The sequence below is a fragment of the Quercus lobata genome, chromosome 3 (genome assembly GCF_001633185.2).
Source record: "Quercus lobata isolate SW786 chromosome 3, ValleyOak3.0 Primary Assembly, whole genome shotgun sequence".
NCBI lineage: Eukaryota > Viridiplantae > Streptophyta > Magnoliopsida > Fagales > Fagaceae > Quercus > Quercus lobata.
In genome coordinates this window covers 35,722,477-35,732,021 of record NC_044906.1, presented here as the reverse complement: position 1 = coordinate 35,732,021, position 9,545 = coordinate 35,722,477, and the positions used below count along the sequence as shown (strand labels likewise).

The 9,545-nt window shown below is 40.5% G+C and overlaps 1 non-coding gene across 1 annotated transcript; it reads right to left on the bottom strand.

The window, feature by feature from the left end:
- Window positions 1–230: 230 nt before the first annotated feature.
- LOC115983016 lies at window positions 231–369 on the bottom strand. The gene has a single exon (XR_004089833.1). It is a non-coding gene; the product is annotated as a small nucleolar RNA Z247 (small nucleolar RNA).
- Window positions 370–9,545: the final 9,176 nt, after the last annotated feature.

The following is a 9,545-nucleotide window of genomic DNA, read 5'->3' as shown; positions in this document are numbered from 1 at the left end:
GCAAACCTGGCAAATAGGACGATTTTGGGGGGAAAAAGAATGACCACGCCCCCGTCCTCGAAAATTCCTTTGATACTTGGATGATGAGTCACGGCCTACAGAAGGAGAGGAGCCACGGCCTGCTGAGGGAGAGGAGCCACCACCACGACCACCACGTGAGGGTCCTCGTCCCGCAAAATTGGCCCCTACAATGGAGAGGTCCACAGTTGGTTGTTGATGCTCAAGCCGCAATTCATGAGCTAATAGATGCCCATATAGTTCATCAATTGATAAAGGGTCAACCCTTGTGGTCACAGATGTGACAGATGAATCATATTCAGATCCCAAACCAGCCAAGAGAAATGAGATAATTTCAAAATCATTCAAGGCATGCGCAGTGGCAGCAAGTGTAACAACCAGTGTTGTAAACTAGTGAAAATAATCATCAATTGAGGAATTGCCTTTCTTCAAAGTGGCGAGCTGATAGTGGATTTGCATTGTTCAAGCCCTTGACTGAGAGGTAAACATTCTCTCTAAGGCTTGCCACACATCCCTTGATGTGTTGAATTTTACTACATGAGCCAAAATACGTTCAGAGAGGGAGGTATTATGGCACTAAGAATCATCTGGTCTTGGAAGTACCATTGACTGAAATCTGGATTTTGGATGACTTGAATGTCTCCATCGGTTTCAACAGTGAGAGATTGAGGTGGAGCAGGAGTGCTTCCATCGAGATAGCCAAACAAATGTTGCCCCTTAAGATAAGAAACAATCTGAGCTTTCCAGAGTAGGTAGTTGTCAGGGGTAAGTTTAATGGTGATGAGATGATGGATGGTAGTGAGGGAAGTGGGAGAAGAAGAAGTGGCAGTGTTGACAACAGAAGTTGATGAAGACGAGGAAGCCATTGAAAAAAAAAGGACGTATGTCACAATGGCTCTGATACCATGTAAAGTTAGATATACAAAATGTTTTCCAAGCCTTACCATCACGGTTCAAGGCATTTTGTATATATAAGAGTTTGTTACAATTCAAATGTGAATACAATTTGATATATCAATCCGGAAGGATATACTTCACTGAGATACAAATTCAAAAGTGATTCTACCGTATCCTCATCCTATCTCATCACAAGCCTAATTCTATCTTATCATATCCTATTCAAAATATGATTTACAAATTCAAATATACATCAGCTACTATCCTCGGCAATTACAGCTGTAGCTACAGCTGTATCCTTAACATCCTTAACAGTGTTTATTTCAATTGTTGTTAAGTGAATAAACTTAAGCAGAAATAACATATATTGAACAGTCAATATATTAGTTTACAAACTCACCATTTAAATGTTGACAAGCTGTTTATGGTGCATAAACGAGTGGATATCAGTATATTTTAAGTTCATATATATATATATATATATATATTGTAAAAAATTATCTTTATAATTCATGCATATCATGCATATGAACTATCTTCTTTGAATGAACTTAAAAGCATTTTCTTCTCAAAAAAAAAAAAAAAAAAAAAAAACTTAAGAGAATTTAATTATTTTGATTAATTTAACCACATAATTTTTCTCTTTATTTGTTATTGCGTGTGTATTATTAATTTTTTGTGCGTGTGTTTTGTTAGTGTTTATTTCAATTGTTGTTAAGCGAATAAACTTAAGCAGAAATAACATATATTGAACAGTCAATATATTAGTTTACAAACTCACCATTTAAATGTTGACAAGCTGTTTATGGTGCATAAAACCATTATTTATTTAGGGATTTAAAAAAAAAATTATTTACAAAAGATATATGGTTGATCAAAAATTTGATTAAAATTTAAATACTAAGGAAATAAAAATATTATAGTTGAATATTAATAAATGATTTAAATTAAATACTTATATATATTACAAAAATTCACCTTACTCTTACTTTTTAATATGATTTATTTATTATTATTGATGATTCCTTGGATATCAGTGGGTTGACAAGACTCGAGCAATGATCTTTGGGCTATCTCCTGTAATACAAAGAACACTGAATCAGAGGAGACCGGTGGGGACCGGCCAAAAATCCTCTGATGATGAAGTTAGTTACTTTTGAACTCTCTGTAAGGAAGAAGTATTCTCTCAAAATGAAATTGTCTGAATCCCTTACCCTTCATCGAAGAAGCCTTATATAGTATGCGTGGAACGGTTATCTGTTTAGTAACCGTTCCTAATGTCGAGGAGTCCGGAGAATTGGGGGTAACTTCCATAACCGTTGTGGAAGTTACCTGGGTTGGACGAGCTGGTGAACTCGTCCATCCTTAGTAAAGATGGACAAGACTTCCACGATGAACTCGTCCATCTTTAGTAAAAGATGGATGAGACCATCTTGGAAGGCTTGCCCTGCGTAAATGATGTGTAGGATTCCACGAGGAGTTGTCCGTCCATAGATGGACGAGGTTAGCCAGAACGCTTGGAACATTCACTTCGCCTATCGTAGCTTCTTTCGTTGGACGAGACATATGGACGAGTTATGGACTTGGATGATTTGTGACACCATCAATTATTATTTTTTTGAGTTTTGGTATTGGGAAAATGCCAATGGTATAACAAACTTTACTACAAAAAAAAAATTACAAATTAATGTAGTAGCGAATGTGATCTACACTTCAAGAAAGTGATAAACGAGCATTTGATAGGTTGTTGAAGTAATTCAAATCTGCATTTAATAAGTTATTGAATTCTTATATACTATTAAAAAAAAAGTTGTTGAAATCCACTAATCATATTTATTGTCACGTCAATTTGTAAATGTTATGCTATAAAATTTATAGAATTTCTAATTATTTTCTTTATTTGAATTACTTCTTGTGATTGATGACACATCTATCTGTAAGACCTATGTATTATCTCTAATATTATTCAATTTTTTTGGGCTTTCTTAAAAGTGGAGAAAAAAATATACGAATTAAAATTTTTTTAAATGTACAAAATACATTTTTGGAAAGAAAATAAAAAATCATTTTTGCCCCCACATTTCGGGGACTTCCTCTAGTAGGGGCCCCCAGGCAATGGCCTAAGTTGGCTAAGCCTTGGGCTGGTCTTGGAAGCAGAATATGCAACCCAAGTCATTCTCAATATCACTACTAATCCTATTACTTAGCAAGACAAGAAACTAGAAGATGATTGCCATGGGAACAGGTCATTGGGCTGGGCTCATTGTTAAATTTGAAACATTCTGGGTTTATTGGCCTTGGGAGTTCTTATATTAATTCAAAACTAATAGGACTAATGTTTCAGGAATTTTAACAAACATTTACATAACACACACGGAAGCCTTTAAATCAGATGAAGATACGTGTATCTACTTGGATGTGGTTTGGAGTCCTCTGTTTTAGGTGATTGTTATTAGTGTCCTCTGTTTTAGGTGTTTGTTATTGTAACGTTAGGATTGTTGGTTAGTTTGTATTGTTTTTCAATTGTGAGTGAGTCCCTAGCATGTTGGGTTGTTATGCCACAGTATCCCTTCATAATAGGAAGAAGTCCTTGTATTTCGTTTTTGTTGTTATCAATTGTTGTATTTAAGCAGTAAGACAATAATGAATAAATCATCAAAGAATTAATTTCGAGTTAAGTCTCAAGAGGTCAAGGTTTCCTCAGTTAAATGACTTAAATCCAATTCTTATCTTTATTTTCCCTATTGTTATCACCAAAGAACCATCATAGGTAAGGATTCTATCTTGATGACAGCTAGTATGAGGCAATAAGACAAGCTAATAGATCCCTAACCTACTTATGAAAGAGAAGATGGAGTGCTAAATGTTGGGTACATGTCTAATTCTATTATTTAAAGTTTTCAAATAGATGCATTTGAGGGTATTTTGGATATCTAAAATGAAAATCCCAAATAGAAGAAGTCCCTTAAATAGTATTATTTTAGTATAGACTATAGATAATTTATAGATAGACATTTTAGCATCCATTGAACTTGGGTGCTTTTTTCATCATGCTATATGAAATTCTGATTGTAGTTGCACGATTTTCCTGGCCCAAATTCTATTGATCAGGCCTTAGCCCAAAGCGCAACCCACAATATATTATTTGTAGAGGATGGGTCAAAGAACTTGGCCTCAGTGAGCCTATTCGGTCTGATGCATGGACAGTATGGTTGCAGAAAATAAAGACACAAGAATGGATCTCTCACGTATGATTTTATTTCTTCTGTTCCTAATACAGTTTCTCCGTCCCCTTCTTTGGGGGACTCCACTACATTATATAGTTCCCCTCCTCTCATCTCAACCTTACACTTGTTGATCATCTAAGCATCTACTTGAGTACCTGTCCCATCAGACGCCCTCATCTCTCCCTTTGTGAGTTGCAGAGGCCAAGGCGATACTGTTCAAGGGTCTTTTCCTCATTAATGCGGCCAAGAGGGTGGTTGGGGCGCAATTAATGTGGTGGTAGCTCTCCATAAGATATTTTGGATTTTATTCATTTTATATGTTGGGAGGATGAACTGAAATGGCTGGGGAGAGTTCCTCGTCTGGGCTTCGTGATGTCCGAGGAGGAGTTACTCCTCGGACAGGTTTCCTTGGCGTTTATTGGGATTGGGTAATGCTTCATATGTGATTTCTCTTCGGACAGGACGCTCCTCGGACGGGTCTGAATTTGGAATAGCCCACTATTTCTAGGCCGGGCCCCACAGTGACATTTATGTAAGGACACGATTCTTTGGCGGCCCAATAAGGATGTTGGGCTCGCGCATGAAAGATCCCTCACAATATGATTTGTAGAGAGTGGACTTGAAAAACTAGCCGTTGGTCACGGGGCGATGCTTCGGTCTTGATTTTAGAGGAATTCATATAGCAAGAGGAGTTGGGTTTGAATATTTAAGCTCTGCAGGGTCGCATCCTATGGGGTTGGACTCCTCGGATTTGATCCGAGGATCATTGAGGTCTTACCCCGATTACCCGACGGTGGGTTTTTCTGTGATGTGCAGGTGTTCTCCTGATGTTTTCCCCCATGGAGTCCCTTTTTTTGGAGGTCGAATGGGGGTCCCTTCCAGATTCACTTACTTTTTCTTTTATACTAGCTTGCGTTCGCTGTCCTTCGTCCACGTGTAGGGTCAACCTTTACAAGACTGATATTTGTCCCATCAGTCTAATCCCGGAATTGTTGGGGATGATTGATAAAGCTGAAGAATACGGCTCTGTTAGGTGCAGAGTCTTATCTGGGAAGGGTCATAAGGGTAACTTTCCCAAGATATTTTAGGTCTCTTTTCAAGTTTAGTCCTATACCAGTTTTACCCCTTTATTCCGGTGGGATTTTGGATCTGCCGAGGACTGAACTGTCCTCGGCTGTATTCCAAAACAGTCTTGTGCTCTATGTTATCGGGCTTAGGCCATAGCTCTCCTCGGCTTAGGCCTTCGGACTCTCCACGAGCAAATGGGCCTAGCCCATAGATTATTGGGCCCCACAATAGCCCCTCAAAACCCGGCTGTCCAACCTCCCGATTGGAAAGGGGGGTTTTGGCAATGCTGAGCCTTTATTACTGCTCCTTTAATATAGCCCTCCATTAATGCTGACGGTTTCTCCACCTGCCCAGAAGATATATCGGCTTACAAGGAGCTCCTTTTAATTTGCTCGTGACTCGCTCCTACCGTTTGGCTGTCCAAGACGCGCCTTTAATGACATTCCCTTTACGAGACTTATTTACGTCCGACGGCTCATCTGATGAGGTGGGGAAGTGGAACGGACACATCTTTATTCTTCAGATTCTTTTGGAAACTTGAATGAATTTAATACCTTCCGTTTTGCCCTTCCTATAAGAAGGCAAGTAGGAAGCCATCACTTTTGTGCAGACACCCCTCCATCTTTCTGAGATCTGAAACCCTCATCCTTCCTTAGCGTTCACTTAACCCAATTGTTATACACCCAATCAGAATACGTTTACCATAACGAGTGATGAAGGAACCATACCCCTCCTCAAAGCACCGTGTTCTAATAAAGCTCGAAATGGCTCGGTCAGGGCAAGGGTGGCGGAGACTTAAGATTCGTCCCATCTTCCCTTCAGCCAAAATTCGAAGCAGGGACTCATCACGTCCAACTTTCGGCGTGACTGAGTCGAGAACTCCCATCATCATAACCAACCGCTCTTTTATGAGCTCACCTAATATGACCCCAGCGTGTTAGGAGTCAGGACCGAGGCAGGGACTAAGTGTCTCTGCTTCTTTCTCTCTTCGTTCACTGGTGGCCCTCTCTGCTTCCCTTTCTTAGTCTTCCCAGCACCAGATCCATTCTGGTGCTTTCTCTTCTCCCTCTTTTGCTCATTTTCTTTCTTTTCATCTCTTCTCTCTTCTTCTCCTCCTTCTTTACTCATGTCCTCCATCTTCCTCATTCATCTCCTCCATCTTTTTCATTGATTTCTTCCTTACTATTTCCTTCTCCTTCATCTTTTTCCAAAGAAGGTTCTTATCGTAATATCAGCAGTATTGAGGCAGAGATTGGAGAGACTTTGAAGACGAGTTTAAAAGACGCCTGACTGTTTACTTATCTGTACTGCAGATGTTATCGTTGCTTAGGCAGTTCACATTTTGTATAGGCTTGTTTGAGTCCCTCTTTGTACGTTGTAATAATTTTTCGTATTAATAAAAATTGTTGTTATTTTATTTCGCATGTTCTGTCTCTATGCTTTCCTTTTTTTTTTTTTAATTTGCAAACGCTGCTCGGCACAATAATATAGCATTTGAATCAATGATAACTAAAGCCAAAATACTGGCTAATAAAAAGATGTCACCATAACTTTAATAGAATTGTTTGACATAGCAATGCGTACCTGTAAATAGCGATACTTGCCCGAAACAAAGCCGAGATTAGAACTGGATGTTTTTCGTGGTGTAGGAAGTAATTATTCGAAGGCATATCACCCGCAAAAATGAACAGCCCCCTTAGGCTACCGAATAGCGGAGCGTCCCGCCATCATCCTAACACTCTTATTGGCCTTAACATTTTACAGTATTTGGGCCGAGGACTTTCCCTATCCGAGCAGTTGGTTTCCCCATAGGCTTGAGTCCGAGGACCATGCAAGGCCTTGGTTCTGTCCAAAACTTATAATTTTTATTTTTTGTACTTGGTTTCCCCATAGGCTTGAGTCCGAGGACCATGCAAGGCCTTGGTTCTGTCTAAAACTTGTAAGGTTTACTTTTTGTACTTGGTTTCCTCATAGGCTTGAGTCCGAGGACCATGCAAGGCCTTGGCTCTGTCCAAAACTTATAATTTTTATTTTTTGTACTTGGTTTCCCCATAGGCTTGAGTCCGAGGACCATGCAAGGCCTTGGTTCTGTCCAAAACTTGTAAGGTTTATTTTTCGTACTTGGTTTCCCCATAGGCTTGAGTCCGAGAACCATGCAAGGCCTTGGTTCTGTCCAAAACTTGTAAGGTTTACTTTTTGTACTTGGTTTCCCCATAGGCTTGAGTCCGAGGACCATGCAAGGCCTTGGTTCTGTCCAAAACTTGTAAGGTTTATTTTTTGTACTTGGTTTCCCCATAGGCTTGAGTCCGAGGACCATGCAAGGCCTTGGTTCTGTCCAAAACTTATAATTTTTATTTTTTGTACTTGGTTTCCCCATAGGCTTGAGTCCGAGGACCATGCAAGGCCTTGGTTCTGTCTAAAACTTGTAAGGTTTACTTTTTGTACTTGGTTTCCTCATAGGCTTGAGTCCGAGGACCATGCAAGGCCTTGGCTCTGTCCAAAACTTATAATTTTTATTTTTTGTACTTGGTTTCCCCATAGGCTTGAGTCCGAGGACCATGCAAGGCCTTGGTTCTGTCCAAAACTTGTAAGGTTTATTTTTCGTACTTGGTTTCCCCATAGGCTTGAGTCCGAGAACCATGCAAGGCCTTGGTTCTGTCCAAAACTTGTAAGGTTTACTTTTTGTACTTGGTTTCCCCATAGGCTTGAGTCCGAGGACCATGCAAGGCCTTGGTTCTGTCCAAAACTTGTAAGGTTTATTTTTTGTACTTGGTTTCCCCATAGGCTTGAGTCCGAGGACCATGCAAGGCCTTGGTTCTGTCCTTGGGCCCCTATGCTGAACGGGCCTGGGCCGCGAATTTACTGGGCCCACAAATTAGGGGGCATTTTCGTAGTCTTAGGTCACGCGGTACTTTTTGGCGTCCCAGTGTTCGAGGTGCGCCTTCACGAGGCTCCTTTAATCTCAGGGTTGCAGACGGCATTGGAAATCGAGCCGGAGACATTTTGTCTGTAGCGTTCCTTGGGACGCTGCGTGAATTAAATGCCACCACCTTATCTTTTAAATAAATAGGAGAGAAAGTTGCTTTACTTTCGCACAAATCCTTCAGTCTCCTCTCCTAATACATCATGTTTGAGGCGAGAGTTGGGGCAAAGGAACTCTCTCCGCCACAAAGGCGCCGTGTCCTCCTGAGACTCCAGATAGTGAGGTACGGGCAAAAGAGGCATAAATTCAAGAGAATATTCCAGTTTGACAGAGGGGAAAGGGTGTTTCTCCCTCTTTTAGTCAAAATCCGAAGCAGGTTCTGTTTATGCCAGAATTTTGGTGTGTTAGAAGAAAGATTCTCCGCCCCCAACGCCTCTGCCTTGTCGCAGGCAAATTTTTGGTGAAGGCTCCTCAGCTTCTGGCTCCCTGCATCTTTCCCTCAGCGGTGTGAGGCTTAAGTCGGGTTCTTTTGCTGCCTGAGTTATGTGCGTGCAAAAGCATTGAGGAGGAATAAGGTCTCGTGGCAGTAGCCAACTTCTCCTCTGTGCTACCTCCTCGGCTTTATCTTCACTCTCTTGTATTTTTCTTTACTTACGTAGTTAGCTTCAATGTAAGCTTGTTTCAGCTTCTCATTGTACACTGTACTGTTCCTTTGTCTTAATAAAATATGTGTCTATTTCTTTATACATACTTTTCTTCTCCGTAACAACTACTTTGCGCATGAATATTAAATGTAAGCTTGCCCTTAATGATATTCCGAGCAGAAAAATGCCTTAACACAGATTCCTACTGGTTTAAACTCACAAATATTATCAAGTATAACAATGGTAATCCTCAATAAATTAAACTCTTGGAACTAACCGGGATAGTCGCTGAGTGCTGCGCGATGCATGCTAGACCAATGTCCGAGAGGGTAGCCGAGTAGCGAGGGACTTTGATTGTGCTTTTAGGGTAATATATTGCACCGTATCGCGTCAGTCCCTTTGGCGCTGCAGATCCAAAGGCAGACTTGAGAATCCTCGCTATTTAGGAACTAACCCAATTGTTAATGGAGAGTTTTCCTCGGATAAATCCTAAAGTGCATGTAATGTAGTTTTTCCTTGCAAGTAGTTGTTTTCCCCAAAGGCTTGAGTCCGAGGACCATGCAAGGCCTTGGTTCTGTCCAAAACTTGCGATTTGATTGATTTTTTTTATGTACTTGGTTTCCCCATAGGCTTGAGTTCGAGGACCATGCAAGGCCTTGGTTCTGTCCAAAACTTATGAGCTTTCTTTTTTGTACTTGGTTTCCCCATAGGCTTGAGTCCGAGGACCATGCAAGGTCTTGGTTCTGTCCAAAACTTATGAGCTTTCTT